This window comes from Aulostomus chinensis, chromosome 7 (assembly GCF_037954235.1).
Source record: "Aulostomus chinensis isolate RoL2024-O1b breed Wild chromosome 7, RoL_Achi_v1.0, whole genome shotgun sequence".
Lineage (NCBI taxonomy): Eukaryota > Metazoa > Chordata > Actinopteri > Syngnathiformes > Aulostomidae > Aulostomus > Aulostomus chinensis.
Window position 1 is genome coordinate 18,709,794 of NC_141326.1, and position 16,800 is coordinate 18,726,593.

Here is a 16,800-nt window from a genome sequence, read left to right on the forward strand (position 1 = left end):
GTCAGTTGGTCTGCCATTCAGACACCCTTTTGGCCCGTAATCCTTCAACACCCAGTGTCTGAGCTGCCCTTGTGCATACCCCCCTCCCCCCACGCGCACACACACACACACACACGCACACACACACACACACACACACACACACACCACTACCAATCTGAATCATTGCTGTTGAATGTTATTATCTGAATCTTTCCCCCTCTCTCTGTTTGGCAGAAAACAAAGAAATACTGCAGCTGATGACAAAGCAGGACCTCCCATCTATGCAGTCCATGATTCCCTCATTATCTTTGGCTGAAAATATGTGACCTTGTTTGGTACCACAAGAAAATAGATGCAGCAATGGTGCATTGTGTGAAAGCAATTGCTTCTTTCCTCTCTCTTATGCTCGCCTCTCGTTAAGCTTTGTAAGGCCTTTGAAAAAACTCCCTCAAGCCTGCTCAGTGTTTTTTTTCCCCCAAAGGAGGGAATCCACCCCTTTTTTTAACTCCAGCTTTTGTTTGACGCTGAAAAGGAGCTGCTTGTACTGAAGTAATTAGCTGTATTATGAGTCGAGATGCAGGCATTTCCTTTCTGCTGTGAAAAAACGTCTAATATGATCTTCATGTTACCTCAAGGAAGTTTTATATTTTTCTAGACTTGTTTGGCAGCACCGCATCGATTACACAGAGAGATAATTTAACATTTAAACCCTGCACTGCTGAAGGGTTTCACCTCACCTGCTTTAACTTTTGCCCTGAAAGTCTTTTATTTTAACATTTTGAGAGCGTCCTCTATCTATATGTCCTCTATTCGATATTCGTCAACTCTTAACAACTCAATTCGACAACTCCTTATCCCCCGTAAAATGGTGTTCGCTACTGCTGTCTGATGGACTCGGAGTGCCGCTTGTAAAATATTTATGTGAGAAATGCCACTTTAGCGAGCATCAGTAGGAGTATCGCGTCTGTTTTAACGTTTGTGTGTGTTCAGCGTGTTTTAGAGGTCCTTGGGTTGAGGTAAGGGATCATGTGAATGACCTGGTGTGACTGTTTGTTCTCCAATTTGTTCTGCAGCTTCACTGAGTCCTGAAGGGTGCCTTTGCCTGGGAGCAGCGCTGCCTATGAAGTCAATGGAATTGTTTAACAGGGTGAGAAATGAAGATTTATCTGCACATCTGTGAGGCGCTCCCACTCACATCATGCGTCTTAACATCTCGCAGCATGCAGCCGAGCTGACTGAAGAGAATTTTTAACTGTTATTTTCACTTTTATATCATCAATCGTCACTGCTTTCTCCTCCGTATATTCTTACAGTATAAAATAGTAAGTCACCGTATTTATTTAGGCTCACAACTCTACACTATCGCCCAACTCCACCTTCATTTCCTGCCAGACTCTCCCTCATCTGACCTCTCACACAGTGAACCCCATGAATGGACAATAGTGCCCTTCAGTGGGGCCCCACGACCATATAGCAAAGCCTGCAGCTGGAGCACATAGCCAGGCTGCCCCGGCCTGAGGGCACGCTAACAGCTGAGAGGGATCACTGAACTGCCAAGGGGATTTTTGGAAATGCTCGGGGAATCACAGATGTGAAGGATGAAAAGTTGCCCCGATGCCATGCAAGAGGATCAAGAGCTTGAGCTGTTTATTAGATGCTGAAGAGGAGGAGGAAGAGGAGGTGGCCTTCAACAGGTGCTCAGGGGCTGGATGGTGGATGTGCTGCCTGACTGTATGACTGGATGAACCCCTGGAAAGCTCCGGGCTATTTTTCATCAAACAAAGGAAGTGGGGGATTAGAGCTGCTACTATCACCCAACATTATTTACAATAATAACAGAATATTGTGCTTTTGGATGGAGAGATGGAAAACTCAGCAGTAACATGATCATGCAGGAAGACAATTAAACAACATTTACATTTACTTGAGTACAGTACGATTATTAGCCTGTAGTTGACATCAGTAATTGTGTTTTCTTCTAATAAATCAGAGATGCAGGTGAATGACTGATTAATGAAAAATAAAAATAAAAAAGAGCCCATCACTCCAATTTCAGCTTCTCTTCTGAAAATGACTTTAAGATTGGGTCGATAACTTTGAAGGCCATTTCTGGATTCAGTCCCAAGAATATTTCAGACCTTCTAGCTCCATCTGTTCCTGGTCCTCAGCTAAGACTCAATAATCAAGGCAGAGGACTGAGGGTGACACTGTTGTGACCCCCAACCCATGAGTTGGGCGGCACATTTAATCACAACTGAATCAAAATCCCAATACAGCTGACTGCAATTTTGAAATCGCAGGAAAGTGAACTAACTAATGAACAAGTGAACTTGCTAATTGTGTGTCAAAACATCACATTATGTTAGCAATTATGGTGCTGCAGAGACGTCCTGCCTGGTCTTCATATCCTGTAGACTTCAGAAAACATCTTTGATAAAACTTTTTTTTTTTTAATTGTCAATAAATATAAGAATAATCTTTTTTTTAAACTAACGTGTACTCATTAAGTCAAGACATTAAGTTTTTGATGAAATATCATTGTTTTGCACTATATTTTAAGTTATAGTTGCACTAGGATAGACAGAAGGCTTGATTTACTGATTTACTTTGATGCTGTGAGGCTCAATTGATCTTTGCATTCTCTTTATAATGAATGATCAGTGACGGCCTGTCACTGACAGTTGTCTTTGCGCTGAAACGCTCTGCTAATAAAGCAATTGGCGTTTGGTGATTATGAGTTTGTTTTGGGGCCGAGCTCGTCCCCCCCAAGGGTTTCTAATTAGATCAGAGCATCAATTACGACTAAACCGTGTCTTATCTTCACTTTCCCTGGTTAGTGCCATGGGGTAAAATATATATATGCTTATGAGAAGCAAGGACCAAAAGTTGGTATGTGAAGAAATCATGATAAACATGATTAAAATTCTGCCACAACCACCATCATTGTCCTCATCATCATCGTCATCACAAGTCCTGCAATGATATGCTCTCCAAGAGGAAACCGTTTACGGCCAGCCTGCATGACTGCAAAGCAAAGTCGTCCAAATACTTATAACCCCCCCCCCCACACACACACACCCCACCCTGCTCTGCCTCTCCAAATGAGACTTTATTAGCATAATGGTCTGCTGCTGCTGCTGCTGCTTCTTGGTGATTTCTCTTAATCAACCTTGGAGTCACTGCTAATTTGTAACAGACAACTAATGGATTCTGATGGCCACTGCTGGCATTCCCTGACTTATTGTTGGCTGATTCAGGAATATCAATGGCAGCAACGACTGACAGACGCAGGATTTAGAGGATTGTAGAGTGACACGGATTGTTAAAAAGATGTAGTGAATGCAGACACCTCAACTACAGGTTGTCCTCACTAGGTCTCACATTTGACATCTAGCTAATCTTGCCCTGCAGGGGAAAAAAAAAAAAAAAAACTGTCATATGAACCCATTGGAGGAAATTGACATTCCCTGAGTTGTTTTCATCTTTTGACTGTTGTCTCACAGCTTTGTTTCTCCACAGGACATGTGGTGATTGGAGTTCTGAAAGGTGATAGGGGGAATAATATCCAACAGTGCAGAAACACAGAGTGAAAGCCTGTGCTGCTGCAGAGAGAAAGTTGTTAAAATTCATAGAATGTAAGAAAAAGGAATCAACTGCTGAATACATTACACAGCATCAACTGTTCCAAGGACAGGAAAAGGTCAGACTGCTTGTCTGGTGCACCGTCTAGCAGTCAATGGGACTGGTAGAAGCGCATTGTACAAGAAAAAGAAAAGGATTATAGCTTCAGAATGGCAAGCTCTAAATCCATACACACAATCCGGGATGACTTCCCTGCATCACTGTCCACATATACATCCGTCCCCTGACAGCATGTGTGGGCTTGTATTTGTAGCACGACCAGCCCATCCATAACACCCGCTGACCCATTTCTTCTTTCAAAGTTAGCAGCCACCCAACGCCCCAGTGCTCCTCTACACTCGGCTGCTCTGACCTTTGATAGAGAAGACTTAGAGATCATGTACCCTGCAGACAGAGAGCTTGTCTTCAACCTAATCTGTCCTGAGGCTGAGGTTGATGCCGTCCAGGGCTCAGAGGAGTTCAATACAGACATGTTCTTTCAATGGAAAGTCACCAGGATGAGTTATGGGAGGAGTGCAAACTAGCAAAGTTGTTTAATCATGGATTGATAAAAACAACAGTTTCCCAGGAGACCAGACTACCAGGCATTAAGACTGCAGACATGCAACCTTTCCAACGTCATTCTTTGTCGTGCTGTTTGCTTATGGCCCTACCATTTCTTAAATACACACAGATCACTCCCGCCTACATGTACCAACACATAAGAAGCGCCCACAGTTTTCAAAAATCTTTCCTCTTTCTTCTTCTTTCTTTTTCTTGATTTCCTTCAGCTCTACCGCCATCCGTCCTCCCTGTTTACGGTTAAAAGTTACGGCAAGGCGAGATGTCTCTTTCTCTGAGTTTCACCAGAGGCCGGGAGGCTGGGTGGATATAAGTGAGAACCACACCCTGCAGCTGTGCACCTGGAACAGCTCCCATTCCAGCATGGCAGTGAACCCAAACACCTGTTCGCACCTGAGGCCTGCGCCTTGGGACCGCCACCAACTCATCTAGCGCTCTTTCATCCATCCACCTGTGAGACTAACCTGAAAGCGTGTCAGGATTAACAGTAATGTCAGGTATGTCAGAGCTGATTTGAACCCGTCGATGTCTGGTTTGATGAGATACTTGCGTCTGTGTAATCTCACTCAGCCAGTTGATCCGGCCCCTCGCACCACATGTTTGCATGATGAAGTCTTGATCTTGTTGTCAATAACGTTCACAGTGAAAGCAACAGGTGTTGTGTGATCTCTTACAGCTGTGTGTCCTGTATCACATGTCTGATCAGTATTTATGTCTGTGTGCTGCGTTTGTGGGAGAAGGTGAGGATGAGTGGAGAATGTTCCAGTATTTTCTGTTTCCTTCCATCAGACACTCATCAGTGGTCCCAAATATTACTACTATAATATCTTTCATATGCTGTCAGGTGATGTTGGTGTGTATCATATCGACAAAGTACCTCTGAATGCAGAGATTAGCAGTTGTCCTCAGCATTGTTTAGCTGCAGTTAGGAATCATATTCCTAATCTGAGGACATTTATCTGATGTCTTAATCTAAAATCACTTGCTTTTCATGAATTAGAGTTCTCTGATGTTGAACACAAAACCATGAGGAGTGAACATTACGAATGTTTCAACTAAAGACGTGAGAACTGGTTTCAAATCTTACGTATGTAAATAAATCAAAGTTGAGGACAACAGAATAGGAATTATGAATTTAACATTCAAAAGTCAGTTAATCTGCGTCATCAGGATGGTGTAGGCGTGATTACGGTCGACTGACAAGCATATCCATGCCAACACAAACACCAAAACTGCCGTCAGAAATATGTGAAATATGTGACCTCACCTTTTTCCAAAGTAAAAAACACAAATAGAGACATGCCTGGTGAAGATGGTACAACATGGATAACACAGTTAATTTAACTTTATAGTCTTATTAATGGTTAGGTTTTGTTGTGAATTGCTTTAAAATTCCTTTCATCACCTGTCAACGTCTCATATGTGTCACTTTACTAAAACAGCGCAAACACATCTACAAGAGACCTGACCACTACAAACAAATCTGGGAGGTCTGAGCGCGCTCAGTTGCAGGCAGCCCAGTGGGACTCCCGGCTCTCCCTCATACCTGCTGACAGGTAAACGTGTCAGACCATTTGTTGTGCTCTGTCTCACTGGTGTTTTCTCTCAAATACGTTTAGAATGGGAATGACCTACAGCTGTGAGGGCTGACCACCTGACACTGCAGAGCAAACGTCAGAATAAAAGCCAAAAGAACAGCCTGGATACGCTCCGACACCTACTGGGATGTTCAGCTTTTTGTTTCCTCCAGCTTGTCTGGTCAGTCAGTGTGCTTCTGCACTTCACTGAATTACCTTCAACAACCAGAAAGATACAGGCATGACGGTAAAATAAAGTGAACGCCGCCTCTTTCGTTCCACCTCCGAGCTCTGGATGTCTGTTTCAGGACTCTGTCATTTGAGCTTGCAAGTGTGTAGCACTGCTAAAAACTCTGAATAGCTCGGAATTCTCTTCAAAACAAAAACAACAAAACTTTTAGGGAGCGTTAAGATGAGAAAATGAGAAAAATGAAATCATAGCTTTGTGTTCGTCCCTCAGACAGCATAAGACTAGCTGTTAGCAACTGCATTTTAACACCTAACTGCTTATAATTGCTGATAAAGAAATCAAAAGATAAAGGACATTACAGTAAAACCCCATGTGTTCTCAATATATGTTAAAGCATGTTACCACACCTGCCCTCACTGGTTTGGATGTGCGTGCATTCGCCTTTTGCTTTGTTTTGGTTTCTTTTTGCTGTTTAAGAATGAATCCACACACCACATCTTCTAAGGGGGCGTACTCACATTGTTGCATCAGGACAAAAACATAATGGTTAGAAGCATAGAAAGGACAATGGGACCGTCTACACTCTACAGGGAGGAAGAAACACAAATAACCTGAGGAAAAACAAAAGGGGGGTTCATGCTAACACTAGCCATCCTGCTAGCAAGCACAAAGACCGAGGATGAAGGAGATCCAGCGACAAAAGTTGTATTTCTGAAATATAATAATCATATGTTTTGTGGGAATGCTGGTCACTTCAGTACACATTTCATGGTCAAATAGCATTTTCTGATTATATATCAATACTTAGAAAATGCATATTATATACTACTTCTTAACTGTAATGTCTTATTCATCACATTCAACTAGTTACATTAACCATTAAATACAGCATTAGCACGTAAAAAAAATTCTTTTTATGTGTAATTCAAGGTAGTCGACCTGTATACTATGTTTACTAGTGACATCAATCTTAGCTGCTAAAAAAACAAAAGAAAAAAAAAAAGATGTTCGCATCATTCCTTTGAAGGACATCTTGATTCCATTTTCATCTTGATCAAAGTTTCTTAAAAAAGATAAGAGTGTATGAGCGATGAGTAACTCCAACAGCACTGGACCGTCTCCACAAAGAAGACTGTTGTCAGTTTGAATGTCGGCCATGCGTCTCTGCTGGGAACGGATGTATCTTCCCAGTTTGGCACAAATCCTTGAGATACCTCCAAGTGAAGGCCACCTTTCATTCTCCTCTTTCTCTAAGAATAATAAACTTTCTGTCTATTTGTATCTGACCAGTGCTCAGTATTTGCCAAGGCCATCACTGGTGAGAGCCCAATTAGAGGTCTGAGACTGCCCTGAGGGCTTATTTTCTGCTCTCTGTTTTCGGGAGGCAGTTGCCAAGCGCTGCCATGTGCACTGAAATCATTAGCAGCTCTCTGGCACATCACTCTGGGACTCTAAATACTCTAATTCTCTATGGTCGCCGCTGAATTGATTAGTTGCTTGTCCACAGCTTTTCTATCTGAGCAGGAATATAGTGTGCTGTTATAAAGTCCTGTTTGAATGTTTTGTTGAATGTTTTTACTGTCTAATTGGCAATACCATTATTTTTACTCAGGCTTTAGTAAGTAACCTATAAACCTGTCAGTGAACAGTGTTTGGCTGCATATAAATCCCACCAGTTTTCTCATCTATTGCTGTTATTGTCATGTGGTTACGACCTGAAATGTTGCAGTGTTGCGGGATTACAGTTACAACCACGTCGTGATGTGCTGTAAAATAATCTGTGTAGAAGATACCAGAAAAACGGGAAGGATGAGGCCTTGCATCTGTAAGAAGTTTATAGTGCAAGACGATCCATATAAAAAATACCACCTGCAACCTGTAAAACTGCTGCTGCAACAAGATGTATGAAGCTATTCAAAATGTGTTTGATCTTTAAATTTATCCAAAACTGATTCTCTTGTCGATTTTAGAATGAAAATCATAGGTACACAAGAAGTAAACAGTCAACTCTCTTGTGAAATGTCTTTGTCACATGCATATTTACTACAACTAAATGCCAAATTGTTAGCTAATGGTTGTGCAAGTCTTCTAGCTTAAATGGTTTCAGACCACAAAAGTATTGTTCCACTGTTAAACACCAAATTATTTCTCAAGCCAAGCTGTAACTTTGAACTCAGGGTGCTGTAAAAGCTGCAGCTACATTAGCGTTAATGCAAAGTAACCATAGCTGCAGCTGGTGAATCACTTGATATTAAAAAACAAACAAACTGCGACTTACCTCAAGAATGGCGTGCACAGGTGGAAGTTCACTCGTCGTGTCTGTGTGGAGTTGGATCAGGTCTGAACACATCTCTGGGACGTCTCTCTACAGCAGCAACCCAAAACAGGCGAAGAATGTGTCATTTCATAGTGTTTCGGATCAAATAAGCACATTAAAAGTGTGCAGTTACTTGGAGTTGATCAACATTCTACTCAATCCACCTTGTACACACCTGTTATGCCTAATTTTTAAAGCTTAATGTCTTTATTCTGGGAATTTTTGTAAAGTAGTTCTGAGTCATTTGCCTTTCAGTACACCTTGATTATATATCCTCTGTCTGAAATAAATTGTTTTAGCTGCTGTCTTTTCAACACCCCCTCCCCTAAAATCTTGCTTTGTTCTGATTGGCCAAAGTCTGGAAGCCTGCTAAGGGGCACCAACAAATGTTCTAAAAGGGGATAAAGTAGCTGTTTTTGAACCTTTTTTTTAAAATATCAAATAGACTAACCTGACACGTTAGATGGTTTGTGTCAGAGAACTCTCTGAGAAGTCACCCATAGAAACTGTCTTGGAAAAGCCAGACTCTTTCAAAGATACTTGGCAGGCTGTGTTGCATCGCCAGACATGTTGCTCAACCTCACCTTTCTGGAACAGCAGAAAAAAATTCTCTGGCTTGTTTGTGTTCCAAGTCAATCATAATCATCCTCGAGAAAAAAAAAATCAGGTGTAAACCACGTTCTATTTTCTGCAAACTTGTTAATATTTGCATATTCATTGTGTATATTTTCAGGTATTCACTGAGAATCTTCTTTCAAAGGTGAAATCTACTTCAGTTCTTCTGCTATCTAGCATCTAAGCTAACCTCTGACTATTTTTGTTTTGATTGAACAATCATTTCCCTGCTCGTAGATTCTCAGATGAAGCCGACTGGACTCAAACATCCAAGATGAAGCCTAATGAGGTGATTTTTATCGTGAGCTTGTGACGTTGTGATCTCACAAAGCCACCTGCCACACAAGCTAACAGTTAGACATCCGTGATGATCTTCAACAACTTGTCCGGCAAATTAGGACGCCACCAGTTTGACTGCACCGTGACCTGCAGGAATCTCTGCCCCCGCCGGGACTCAAAGATCTGCTGTAATGCAAGTCACAGGAGCCAAGCTAAAGCTAGTTAGCAGTTATGCTTTCATCAGTGGGGAAAAAAAAATTGTCTAGTTTTAGAGAGTAGCTGGAGGGACAGCGTCAATGTGGGTGTGCTCTCTCCGGAGCAGATGACCGTATTAAGACATCAAGCTTACGTAAGCTCATCAAAAAAGAAGAGAAAATGATGCAAACCTTCAGAGGATTCAGCTTTTTACTTATAAGCTGACCTCATTATCTGAAACCTTAGCCATATTTCATGTGAATATCCAACACAAACATCTCCAGATCCTTGGACTTTGTTTTATGCAGTTATTAACACACTTGCTTGTCTTTTTTTATGGCAGTATCTCCCCTTCAACCAAATATTAACGGCAAATGTGTCCAGTATGCAATAATGCAGCAGAGACTCCTAACCTTAAATGTCACTGTTGATTTTTCCAAGATGAAGATATGTAAATTGATGCAGTTTTATTACGAAACATGCGTACGTCTATGTTAAAGACATTTAGTTATTTACAAGGTTGGAAGCATAAATGTACCACATGGTCTCAGCAAGAGAAACGGATGATGATCCAACGAGGGCTGCTTCTTCAGAGGTTTTATATTTGCAAAAACTCACAGCAAATACTGATATCACCCAGGAAACTGAGAAGCCAAAAGCCAGCGAGCTGTCACTGGCTGCAGCTATTCCAATGAATGCGTTTGGATTCACGGCTTTGTTGTTTAAGCGCTTTGTTCATATGTTAAACATGAAATTTTTCTATTTTCTCTCTCACTGTCACACACCAATACACACACGCGCGCACGCACACACGCACAGATGAAACCCTTCATGTCATGTGTCCATCAGTGCAGTCTGTAAATCCAGTTAGTATTCTTGGCTTCAATCCTTGGAGAATATCTGTCGCCAGTTCAACATCTGTTTAACAGCCTTGTCAGCTGGAACGTTGGATAATCTCACATTTTGCCAAATGGGGCACGAGTCGTGTATAATGTTGGATTCCAGTCAGGGAATATAAGAAAATGCACCCCAAGGAGCCCTGCCAGGATGGAAATGAACAGCAACTGGCTCTTGGGTATGTATCAGCTTGGTTTTCTAAGTTTGACAGCATCAGCATCCTAGCTGTACGAAATACTGGAGTTAGTATTTAAAATATTTGCTGAAATTCTTTAGGTTCAACCAAATTTGCAAACATCAACCTGCCAGTTAATCCAGATGTTATTAGAAACTCTCAACACGTTTAAAACTCTTTCTGTTCTGCTTGTGTTTGCTCAGCCTGTGTACTCCATCAAACTTCTTGGATTAGTCTGGTGTTTTTCTGATGTTTATCAGGTGTGACAGCTCTTTACCGTGACAATCTTCATGCTTAAAGCATCTTTATCGTAATCTACCGCAGACCAAAAAAATACGGATAAGAGGGAAACTATCATTTTAAAAAAAACAAGAGGGAACAAAGAACGAAACTTCAATCATCCTTCTTGTGAAGGGCTCGATAAAGATCTAGATCTCACACCACATTTCCGCACTTTCAGGCAGGATTTGTTGTTATTCCTTTGCTCCACTGGGAAAGTAGAGCAGGGCTTGATGTAAACACCTAAAGAGGGCTTTCACTGTCTGTCTGTGCAGGTGAGAAGCAGCAGCAGCAGCAGCAGCAGCAGTGCTCTCTCCTCTGAGTACCTCTGCAGCAAGAGCCCCCCAAACAGCAGCTATCTTTTCACTGGGTTCGGGGGGTCACTATTTTCCCACCAGGGAAACTCTTTTTCAGCTCATATACTATGGCTGCATTATAGCCTCTGAATGAGAATCGTAGCTTTCAATGTGCATTCCTCTGGGTTTCTGTTCTTACAGAGGGCCAATGAAAAAGAAATCAGCATCTCTATAAAACGCTCTTTTTGGCACACTCACCCCCATCCCAACCCCCCCTTCCCTTTTTGCTCCATCTACCCAGCCTCCCCTCCCCCCCGCTGCCATTCTCTGAAGTTAGGAATCCATAGGAGGTTTATTTGAGATGCAAGCACCAGTGTGAGAACACTGAGCTTGGGAAAAGATCTTTTCGTTTGGCCTGAATGGAGGCATTTCAAAAACCGGACGTTTTTTCAGGAACTCCTTCAGCAACAGGCCTCATCCACTGTCAGAGGAACAAAACACTGCCGCTATTCAAGAAAAATAAAGCTTCATGACTGGGTAGTTTGACTGCTTGTGATCGAAAATGTTTCCGTTTTGTCATATGAGGATAAAAATCACAACCCTCCCGATAAAGTCATTATGTTTGAAGCCTGACAACGTTCAAGGGCACAAATCAGATACTTTATCCATCGCTGAGACTCTGCTTAGCTACTAGTGTTTGCAAATGAAAAGAGAAGTCAGTCACACAGTGATGCCCAGCCGCTTCATTCAACTCTGCTCCCAATTGCACTTTGAATACATCAAAGCACCGTCAAAGTTGAATAACAGGAAAAGGGAGCAAGAAAGCCAAGACATTGAAGTCCCTTTAAAGTCATCATTAGTTTTCATAAGGTCCAGCCCAACTGTCACCGACATGAATATTCTATTGCTCTTGATCATTTATTAAGATTTATCTCCATTCATCTAACAGGATTTCATCACATATCCCATGTAATACTCCTTTATGCATATGCATACATTTTTATGAACATCTGGACATTGTTAGGTGCATGTGGAGTCCACATTTCTAAAAAAAAAATAAAAAAAAATTTGCACATATGCTACTTCATGGATGTATTTTCTGCCAATTATCTTTTGGGAGAGAAATTAGCACCATAAATGGATCAAAGGGTTTGCAGAGGCACATCCAGAGCAGCACGATGAGATGAACCCAACAACGACCAGGATGCGCAGACGCACATGGAACTACATAGGAAGTCCGCATTGAAAACACTGGCAGGAACCCCATGACACGATCACGATATGATCTGACCCTGATATTGCGATACAGTACGATACTCTGATAAAAATACAACTTGTTGTGTACCGTCTGAGTAGTCATATTTACTGTATGTCTCTACATTGGTTATTTTAAGAACATGTATTTGTGCACTGTTAACAAACACAGTAAATGTAGCTGCCATAATATTATTTTGAGAATTCAAGTGCATAGAAGTTCTCCACTGAACAGCAATACACTGAATAGAACTGCAACAAAATCGACGAGTTGTGATTTTACCACGATATCGATACTTAGGAAACGGAGTGTTGATAAAGTATCACCACATATTGCTGTACCGTCAGTACCGCTCAGCCCAAACGCCGCCTCAGCCTGACTGAGGCAGGTTTGGCTTGTGCTTTTTGTTTTGTTTTTACACCAAAATGTAGAGACTTCTAATGATCAGGGCTTATTTAGTAAACCTGCTGCATTATCATTCATGTTAATGAGGCTGATTCTGAAAATAAGCAGCTATTTTTTTTTTTGTTGGCAAACCTTTTGTGTTATTATCCCCCCAGCCGTGATCATGGCGCATATCACACTATCTAGAAAAGGTGCCTGTGTTTATGTCCAAATAAGCTTCTACTTGCCTGGATGGAGATGGATTGGATCAATATGAGGAACAGATGTTGTGTCACTATGCTGAGTATCGCAGCTTTCTGGGAACAAATGTCCCCGGAGATGAAGTTGACAAAAATCCAACTGTGTAGAAATGTTGCGCAACTTTGTGTCTTTCAGCACGCCATGGGCTGATTTGTGTCCGTATACAGCTGGAGCTTCGACATGCCGAAATAATGTCACATAAGCTCCGAAACAAAGTGCATAAAATGACTTAAGTCCTTTATCAATCTACAAATGCTGGTTCTTCGGTTACGCCTCTGTGGACTGGGAACACACTACACGATGCTGTGCTGAACTGAAGCCCTGAATACATCTGAACGCAGCATAAATATTTCAGCTCCTCACGTTTACTTTTGGCTGTAAATGGTTCAGTTTGAAAAAAAAAAACACCCCAAGCTGTTGAAATAAATGGCTTTTTGGGAGGTCTATCACTTTAATTAACACTGAGGGTGAGCTTGACAGCTGCGATGGCAATAGAAGAGCCAATCGCAGGTGCTGTGTGGGGCACCGGCAGGAATTTGAGCGAGTGTTTGACAGAAGAGGCCATGTGCAGAAATAAGATGACAGGCGGTTGGTCTGATCCAACAGGAGGCTGCCAGAAACGGTTCGCCTTTGGGAGCTCGGGAGCAACATGACAGCGTTAATGAAAATGGCAGCGTCTAAATGTGTTACAGTCCACATTAACATCCTATCCCAAGGTCAGGATTGGAAAATAAAGAACCTGACATAAAAATTCAGGAATGGGTTTTGTTTTTTTGTTTTTTTTCCCCAAATGAGCTGTGGACTGTTTCGGAATAAATGTGTCTAACCTTTGTGAATGTACTGGAGTCTTTTTTTTTCTAAATATGTCAAATACTGGGAGGTGGGTTTTAGATTCCCCCTTTGTTGTTTGTTCTGCATTTCTCTGAAACTTTTCCTTTTAAAAAATTTAACATAGAACCTGTTCCCGGGGATCAGCAGAGCGCTCACATTTCTGCTGACGTTCTCTATATGTTGCTCTGAATACCCCGCAAGCTTCCAGGAAGCAGTTACAGAACCCACCCGGGACCAATAACACAAGACTGACACATTCAATAGTGCAGGAATGAAGAGAGTGTGTGTGTGTATGTGTGTTTTTAAAGGAGAAGCTTAGAACCATCAACACATTTGCACTGCGATGCATTAAAAAAAAAAAAAAACTGTTGCAAACACTTACATAAAAGTATCAGCCCTCAAAACATTTCTCTGTCCATAACCTGGTGCTAAACCAAATTCACCTACTTTTGTGGCATACAGTATTCCCACGAAGCATTTGTATGAAATCTCACAGAAGTTCTACACACGTGTCATGCATAATCCTGCAAACATGCAACAGCACAGGCGATGAGTGCACTGGTCTGGTTAGCTTTAGCCACTAAAACATTATGGTTTGTGACAGAGATGCACCACTCCAATCTGATTGCGATGCACATTCCAATTCCAGGGCCTATTTTCTTAATATTATTATTGTTGCTGGCATTCCGTTCAAGGTTCCATCAGGAGGTCATAGTAAACCACAGAGCGCTTCTTATAAAAAGAGCAAATAAGGTACACAAATGCATTAAATTAAATGTATTTGTACAGATGGATCAGTGACGTGTCTTGGGTTATATTGGAACGGGGAAGCTATGGAATGAAGTCGGCTCATCTCTGAAAACGGCATCCGATTCTGATATTCCCAATAAGACATCCTATTTCTAGTCAGGTAAAGATGATGGTTTTAGGTTCAAATACAAATAAAGAAATAACAGCTACAAATGTTTGAAAGTATTTCTAAAAACACCTGGACTATTGACAGAAAACCACCTCCCAACCGTCCCCCCTGGCTCATGATTACATGCATACATGCATCATGGTGTCATACTTTTAATAGAAACAAGCCCGACTTTTTCATACACAAAGAAATCAACACTGACCTCTGCGTCTGATGAACTTGAGGTCACAATCAACAGATATTTTTATTCAAGAGAACACATAAGCACAGAGCCTAGCAACCTTGTTCCTCCATATTACTGTAACTGTTCCAAAGCAGCGCTACAAGCTGTGCATGCCAAGGCCTGTTTCCTAAGCCTTCCATCCTGACTCATACAAAGGTGCTGCTCATCCAGGCTTTGTCGAGCAACACAAGAGCAGATACTTCACAGCCGCAGACAGACACGTTTCTCACATACTGTATGACTCCTAGTTTGAAATGGCCCCGGGATTCCTTGGGGTATAACCCAGCATTGCCGCACGCGCAGCGGTGAAAGCCTCTGCAGTAGCCGATAATATCTCTTAAAAAAAAAGTGAAATCTCACACGGAATTAGGAAACCGCCAGGAGGGAAAATGGTTAAACCGATAATCCGAAGTGTTATTAGCAAACAAAGTAGAGTGTCGGAAAATAATTTAACCTGACAAGTTAATGTTTTTTTTTTCTTTTTTTAATCACTGAGCTCACGGCGCAGCACAAAGGACGTCCAGTTGTTTCTAACTGTTTTGCAACCAAAGAACAGCACGAGCCATCAAGCCCGATCAGCGCTGCTCACTTATGTCCCAACTCAGGGGCTCAGAGCGCCCGACAAAACGCAGCAGGGAAGGATTAATGGCCCCTGCAGCAGGTTAGAAGTTGGTGTAATAAACCGTAGGAATGGGTTAAATGTTGAAGCTAGTTTGAGAGTGGAGAGGAGTTGCTTTTCTCAAATCTTGTATCTGTTCAATGTGTAAACTCATTGTTCACTAAACAAAGAGTTTGCAGTTGTTCTCATAGAATTTTACAGGATTTATTGTACTCATCTGGCTTATATATCAAGCTCGACTTGGAAGAAAAGCTTGAGCAAAAGAAAAAATAAAATTTAAAAAAAAGTTGAAAGAGCATGAAAGCGGGGATTAATCAAGACTGATGCTGTCACTGCATGCACGGCCATCAATAAAATCCAGAATTTTTTAATGTTGAAGTAAAACTTTCTTTCCAACTTATTTGCTTTGCTTTCAGTTGCGCTGATAAAAGCGAGACATGGCGCCATGGATCGGCGTGAAGCTTGTCGACGCTCATCTCTGAATCCTCTCCTTCTCTTTTCACACACCCTTCATGCTTTCTCTATCTGTCTAACTCTTCTCTGCTTGGGTGTATTTGAGCTGTCTGCTAACGGGAATCTGATTGGATCCTTTAAAAGATTTTTTTTTTAACCCTCCATTGTGTTAAAACTATACCAGCTGACAGTTGGCCCTGTGAAATCAGGGCTTCAGTTCATTGTCAGGCTACTGCATTGTATCAGAGGATTTGCAGGTGCAAAAAAGAAGGAGTTGGTGAATGAATGGAGAAATGCAGGGTATATGTGTGTGTGTGTGTGTGTGTGTGTGTGTGTGTGTGTGTGTGTGTGTGTGTGTGTGTGTTCATGTGTGAAAAAGAAAGACTGAGGGACAGAGAGATAAAGCATGGGGGATGAAAAATGCCAAGAAGGAGTTTAAAATTGAGCCCTTCTCTTTGGTCGTAGAGGTGAGGATTTTGGAAAGATGCGCATTCTAGAAAAGCTTCTCTCGGAATTTTACTCGGAGAAACAGCCAATAGAGTCATGAAATACAGTTGATATAATAATGTTCTAAGACAAAGTGTGGAAAGTTCTCCAGAGTTCTTGGCTTTGGGAAAGTAATGTAGTCGTATTGGAGTAGTTTTAGATTGAAAACATTAGCAGTGACGCCGATCTATCGCAAATATGCATCACAAAAGCGCGCTCTATTTAAAGAAACTATTGTAACAATACAATGATTTTCATTTGCATTGCATTTCTGTTGAGTGGTGGGTGTGGTGGCGTTTTCCAAATGAGGGTAAAGTTGGGTTTTAGCTGAGACGTTGAGTGTTTGACTGCTGATGCTCTGGAA

General features: G+C 41.7%; 1 long non-coding RNA gene across 1 annotated transcript in view; it reads right to left on the reverse strand.

Moving 5' to 3' along the window:
* LOC147258859 (uncharacterized) overlaps positions 1 to 16,800 on the reverse strand; it is an 86,971-nt gene that overhangs the window by 55,620 nt on the left and 14,551 nt on the right. The window contains exon 2 of the long non-coding RNA XR_015117081.1: positions 8,231 to 8,317. This is a non-coding gene — a long non-coding RNA (uncharacterized LOC147258859). The remainder of the gene's footprint in view (positions 1 to 8,230; positions 8,318 to 16,800) is intronic.